Source organism: Amphibalanus amphitrite, unplaced genomic scaffold (assembly GCF_019059575.1).
Source record: "Amphibalanus amphitrite isolate SeventyFive unplaced genomic scaffold, NRLGWU_Aamphi_draft 000372F_arrow, whole genome shotgun sequence".
NCBI classification, from domain to species: Eukaryota; Metazoa; Arthropoda; class Thecostraca; order Balanomorpha; family Balanidae; genus Amphibalanus; species Amphibalanus amphitrite.
Window position 1 is genome coordinate 61,816 of NW_024881866.1, and position 6,965 is coordinate 68,780.

Consider the following 6,965-nt stretch of genomic DNA (forward strand, 5'->3'; position numbering starts at 1 on the left):
CCTATGAATGCGAATAACAATGTGATATCACGTCAATTTCTCCTACATGTTAACCTTCGCCGGCACAGGCCATTTTGACTCTGGTTGGCAGAGTTTTTCACGTTTGCCCCCAGGTCACTCAATCATCCAAGCAATATTTCAGTTTTCAGCATAGGAACTTTGAGAATGTTTTTTTTTAGTTTTCTTGACTTATGTCTTGGGGGGGGGGGCAAAAGATAGTATGGCCCCCCCTTTGATCGTCTTGGGGGGGGGGCATGGCCCCGTTGCCCCCCCTTGGATCCGCCCTTGGGAAAAAATAATAGGCCATCCGACCCATGCTTTTACATTAGATTGTACTTGTAGCCTCCTCACATTGCCCATCAGACAGTAATAATCACACTTATCGGTGTTGAGCGTTTGTTTGAGTGGCCTGTCGCCTTGTGGCTTGTCCAAGGAATTTGCATGCCGAGCCTTATGTCGGGGGCCCACACGCATAGACTGAGCCAAGATTACTTTACTAATAGACTGACTAATAGACTTACTAATACTGGACTGAGCGCTTGACTCTGAGCTCATGCCAGCTTCTGGACCCACGCCGGCCTCTATGGTAGCCCACACTGGTTTTATATGATCCATACCAGGCTTTAAGGGTCAATCTGAGTGGAGACAGTATTTTCCCACTAGGGCCCCCTCAGACTAGTGTAATGCCTATGTATCAACTTGGAGATGATGGATTCTCAGGTGGATTCTCCGTAATCACCGTGGATCTCCGATACAACCTTAACCCTCGCCCGCACATGGGGGGGAGGTTGCCACCCCCCCCAGGCAGTCTTTCTGCTCTGCACTCAACATTTTTAGAGCTAGAAGACTGATTTTTCGTATAGCTGCTTGTCTATCCTTTCTTGATGTCCACTGAAAATTTCAAGTTTCTGTGATCTTTGGTTTCGGAGATATGACCTTGTTTTTCAGGTCATGTCATGACCCAAATTGCCAATTCTCAACATCTTGCGTTTGCCATGGGCCTTGTGAGCTTTTGACACCCTGATTTCGGCCTTTTTTGCCAGTCTTACCTCCCGCCTATCATGGAACATGTTGTTCGACGATGTACAGGGGTCAAGGTCAGGGTCAAGGTCAACCTAGGTCATCTAAGATAATTGCGTTTTAGGCAAGCTGAATTTACTTTTTGTGAAGTTTTTTGACTGCATTTTTGGTAAAAGCTTCTCAGATCATGATTTCATGTGATATGGACCCAAAAACAATCGGTGCACACATCAGTATACACAGAGACACACACAGACATACAAACACATATAATTGACCTTGACCTAACTTGACCTGAAATGACCTCAGCAGCAAAATTCTGGTCGGATAGTGTGACAAAGAGGTTCTAGCTGGCTTGGCACCAGAAAACAGCATCGTCATCGGTATTTGATAAGCAGCGCACTTGATATCCAACGGTGACCCAAAACAGCAACATTTTTTAGTTTGACCTGACCTGGAAGGTCAATGACTGACCTGAGAAGGTAAAACTGGGTATCATTGGATTCGTCTCTTCCCAAAGAATCTTTTTGGTCCTTACTGCTAAGCTCTATCTCCAACAGGAACGAAATGGCGCGGGGGGGTGGCAACCACCCCCCCCCCCCCATGTGCGTTCTAGGATGGGAAAATGGCATGTGCGGGCGAGGGTTAAGGTCGTCAGAGGCTATAAACTAAACAAAAAATGAAGATTTCTCGTGTAGAAGTGCAATTTGAGGCCCGTTGGGACCCTAAGTGGCTGGCATTTGCCCACCGGGACTCCACGCCGACTTCTTTAGATACATAATCCAGCTGTCAGTACCCGTTCCCATAGACAGACCACCAATCTGCGCCTACGTACGACCACCACGGGAGCCTGCTTCATTACGATTAGGAGCTACTCTAGCCGCACACCGGTGACCGTCCAGCCAGAAGTTGGATTGGACGCCGAATAGTGAGGACGACGATAGGCAAAAACAACAGATTGACGCCCCGAGGACAGAAACAACAGATTGATACGTAAAGGAGAAATTTTTGTCGGTAGAGCGTTGGACTCCGCGTGGTGAGGGCACGCGTCCCGGTTATAACAGTCCGGGTTCGAAGCGCGACAGAGTCGCTCGATGTTTCCTCCTGGCGAGTATGGTTGCGGTTGGTGGCAGGTCGTAGTCAGTCGAAGTCAGTGAGGGGACCGGCCGTGCGTGGCTATGTGCATACGTTAAACTTTGGGCTCTAACTTCTGCCATAGATCAGGAATTGCGCGATCGGAGGGTAGAGGGCAGGGCCAACGCAACAAGCTCTGCTTGGCGGGAGCTTTGTCCTTGTGAATCCTTCCATTCAAAAGGTCCGGACTAAATTTATAAAAAAGAATGTCCGAGACACGGAGTTGGGCGCCTGAAAAGACGAAATGTAACGTATTGCTGAGCGAAAAAAAAAAAATGGTTCAGGTCAGGTAAACAAAATAAACACTTGATAACAGGCCTAAGTAATCGGGTAGGTATCAAAGTGTTCACATTGCATCCATGTTCCGTTTACACATTTGCTTTTATGTGCACTGACGCCTCGAACTAAAAATTCGTTTGCCTTTTGGCTATTGCCGGCTCCCCCAGTAGTGGCTTTTTGCCCTGACTGGGGGGGGGGGGAGGGCAGGCCGATGACTGCGGGGGTTTGCCCCCCCCCCGTTAACATGTTAGACGAGGCCTTGCCGCACGCCGCTAAACGCAAAAACCGCAAAAAAGCGCCCGGCCGCCGCCAACCGAAAATAAACTTAATACCAAAAACGACGCAAAAAAAAAAGAACCGCCCGCATCGCGGCGGGCGGGCGAAGGGCGATTTTTTCATGGGCGATTTTTGTAAGCTTAAAGGTAGTGTGCCAGCTTTCCTGGACCGTATGGAGTTAATGGCCCAGATAAGGAGAACCGGATTTTTAGAACTTATTCATACCTTCAAAACTCATGGAAACGTCTTAAATTCTTCAAATTTTGAGTACCCCAGTGCGAAATTCGCCCCGACGGGTTGTCGGTCGTACCCCAACCACATTTCACACCACTATGAACAATAAATGCACACACTGAAATCGCTATTACCGATATGCTCATCCAATCAAGTTTCGATAAACCCGTTCATCATCATCTCCTGCGGTTTCGAACACGCCTGTTAGGTGGTGCGGTAGACCGCGCCCAAAGCCAGGGCCCCGGTAACGTGAGGTAGCCGAGTCGGGGCAGCGTGCGCTGACCCAAGCCGGGGCCGCGCGTCCTCCCGGTGTCATGTGATAGCCCGGGGCTGCCCGCGGGGATGCGGTAGACCGCGCCCAAAGCTGCGGCCCCGGCTTGGGTCAGCGCACGCTGCCCCGACTCGGCTACCTCACGTTACCGGGGCCCTGGCTTTGGGCGCGGCTTCTGCTCATACTTTGTGGTGCGGTGGTGGTGCGTCGGGCCGCGCGCTCTGACTTCGGCCAAGAAAAATGCGTCAGCTGATAATTGTCATTTCTGCCACTTGCGTGTGGTGAAATGGGGTCATAACTTAACCCGCGCCCCACTGGGGGGGGGGGGCTATTTATAGCCCCCCTCCCGTTTTTCTGCATTAACTTCCAAACCGCTTGACGGATCGACGCCAAACTTTCAGTACCTTCGGCTGCATCAATTTGACACCTTGTGTCAAAATTTGAACTTCGTAGCTACCATAGGTTGGCCGGAAATGACGTCAGAGTGAAGTCATGTTCGCCCGATTTCGACGCAAAACATTGAACCACGGCAATCGCTCCCAAGAACTCAGTTTTTAAGCTAGATCCAATTTCTTTGCATGAAAGCACTCAGAATTGACCGCGCTATCAAACTGCTATCTCGAATTTTCAAAATTTTGAAAATTTTGAATTTTTTTTTTTCAAAAAGTTTTTGTTTTTTTCGAAAAAACCGGAATATATGTGACAGAACGCATGATTATGACTAACTCTAGCAAGTTTTAGCTAAATATCTTCAAAAATGGCCAAGTTATACGCATTATTGCAAAAAATTCACAATTATTAATTTTTCAAATCAATTTTTCAGTACGTATTTGACATCGTACACCAATATAAATGGCACCATCGTGTTCCTGAGCTCAAACTGCATCCAACAGACACCTTTTTTGTTGAAAAATTTCAACTTCAAAATTTGACCTTTTTTGACCTGACCTAAGCTAAATTCGACTCAAAATGACCTCGAATGACACAGACGACATCAAATTCGAAATATATGGCCTAAATGGACCATAAAACATGTGTCACGTGACCGACGCATGATAAAATATTTTCGTGACCTGTGATGACCTGACCTTGACCTGAAAATCAAAGTAAAAGTTTGGTACCCTCAGGGTATCTAGAGCATCTGTTCAAGAGTGTGTGTACCAAAAATGAGCCTGATCTGACTTGTAAGACGGCGGCCAGAGCCCAAAATGTGTACAAACCAAAATGCTAATAATTTTTACTTTGACCTGACCTGTGACGTCATCGGTGACCTCGAGGTCAATGAAATTAGGTTTCGCTCGACAGTTTTTCAGGGGCTATCAGACACCGTTTGAATTTTGACGATCGGCCCAGTAGTTTCGGAGTTAGGAGGGGGGGCTATGAATAGCCCCCCCCCAGTAGGGCGTGTTATACACAGACCCCAGTGGGGCGCGGGTTAAGAGACGGCTTCTTCATATCAATTATTTTACATAAAATCATATTTCAAACCATAAATAATGTTCGACAGCCAAATAACAGAAACAATACCAATACAGGCTTACAGTTTAAGGCTCGACATTGTGTTGTCTACGATTAGACAGCTGATAACTCATTCCCGTACGTCGTAACTCTATAATGACCTTTGCTTATTGTCACATGTGCGCCGCATTCGCGATTGTTGCCGACGCCTGTTTGCAGGTCAGCCCACTACAGTTGTTGTACATATCGAAAAACCGATAAACTTTTAGGCGAAAAAGGCACTATTCCAGGCCCATTTTTGATTTTTTTTTGTGATATTAGGTAAAAACAGAAGCTTCTTATCCTAGGAAAAATAAAATGGGAAATCTTTCAAAGGTGGCACACTACCTTTAACTCAGACTCAGGCTCTGCAGTCTGAGTTATAGATGTCGCTGTCATTCAGCCACTGATCAAAAGCGCCACACACACACACACACACACACACACACACACACACCCCCCACACACACACACACAATGTTTATTAGCAGAGACAGAAAGATTCCGGAAGAATGAGGCAGAGGGATGCAAAAGCGCAGAGCGATGAGTTTAAGCATCACTCTGAAAGAAAATGCAAACAAACGAAAAAAACTCCAGCCAGATGAGATTCTAAGCATGAGCTATAGAAAACATTGACAGGCGTAGCATAAAGCATACGAGTTGGCTGTCGCCGCCACGACAGACACCGAGCAGTAGAGCAGCGTGCGCGAGCCACAGCACGGTCAGCCCGGAGCGCCACGACCAACCGCGGCCTGATCCCCTAGGTCAATGTCGTACTGTTCAGTGAGCTGTAAATCGGTTCGATTTTAATTATTACCGTCGATTACCACGATTACCGTCCAATCATTTTTCCTACTTAACGATATTCTGGATCCTACTGGATGGTAGGTGTGTGCGTCTGCTAGTGCAGTTCGCAAGCCGACACTCCCGAACCTGCTAATCAGCAACCATAAAAAGGGAGTGCTAGTAGCCGCAAATGTTGCTGCATTGGACAAGGTCAGGGTGATGATCGAGCGTTAGTTGGCGATGAAACGGCTAGTGGGCTTGCAAGTCGGACAGAACCAGCTGAAGTATTCAGGGCGTCTCCTTGTGCAGTGATGTAGGCCGCTTATATGGCACGCCTGCAATCTTTGGTGAGACCTTTTGTGCAGTACTCCGGCTTTCGTCCAGTCCGAAGGTGATTGGTGTGCTCTGCATGCACACTACCTTGTCACAAGGTCTACAAAAAAGTCTCCTGTTCCAGAGGCGGCCGGCAGGCCGAGCCCCCGGATTCCAGCCCCGATTCTAATGCGCAGGCTACGGCAGTGACATTGGGTCAGGTCGCGGCACCCGGCGCGGCGAGTGGGTCAGTCGGCGGGGGCCGGCGTTAGGGCGAGGGCGCCGTGTGTGGGGTGAGACTAAATGCTTACTTCGAAATCTAAGCTGTGTTGCGGCATTGGCGGTTATGTGCGGCGTGTATGCCGCATGATTAGTAAGCGGCGACCACTAAATTAAAGACTTAAACGCTCCAACCTGTTTTCAATGAATAACACTGCATACCAAAAATGCCAATCACTCTCGTCATAAGATATTTAGATTTAAATAACTAAGTTATCTGCATCATCATTTTGAACCAAATTAATGCCTCCAACTTAGTAGGTACTCACTCATTCCTTCCTTCGTTGGCTCCAAACAGTCTTTCGTTTGTCTGGAAATCGTATGCCAAATCCCGCACCTGTATACGACTGGTGCATATAAAGGCCGATGTAAGAATTTCAATAGGCTCTCGCATGCGATTTCCTGGCTACCCAAAAAGTCTGTTTCAGTCATGCTATCAAAACATGGTATGTCAGCCCTGTCACCAGCTTATGACTGCTCTACTTGTAGTGCCCCTGACCGTCACCGACTCCCTTCCCTCCTTAAAAGCCTAGTTTCCCACCATCATCTCTACTAGATTTAGGTGATGCTCCGACAAATTCACAAGACCGAACTTGTTCGGAGTTCGGACTGTGAGTTAACCCTCGCCCTTTAGGGGGGGGGGGGGGGTCGAACGGACTCCCCTCGGTTTTTCGCGAATAACTCGCGTAAAAAGCGGCCGATCACGACGTAACGTTTAGTACCCTCGCGTTGATCAATTTTACACCTACCCTGAAAATTTCATGACCCTGACGCAAATAACCTTTGACCTGTGACCTACTTTTCGAGACCATGTTTGGCCGGAACCGCGATTCAGAGTATGTCGGCTCGCATTAGCAGCGCGTTTGCAGTCTTTTCG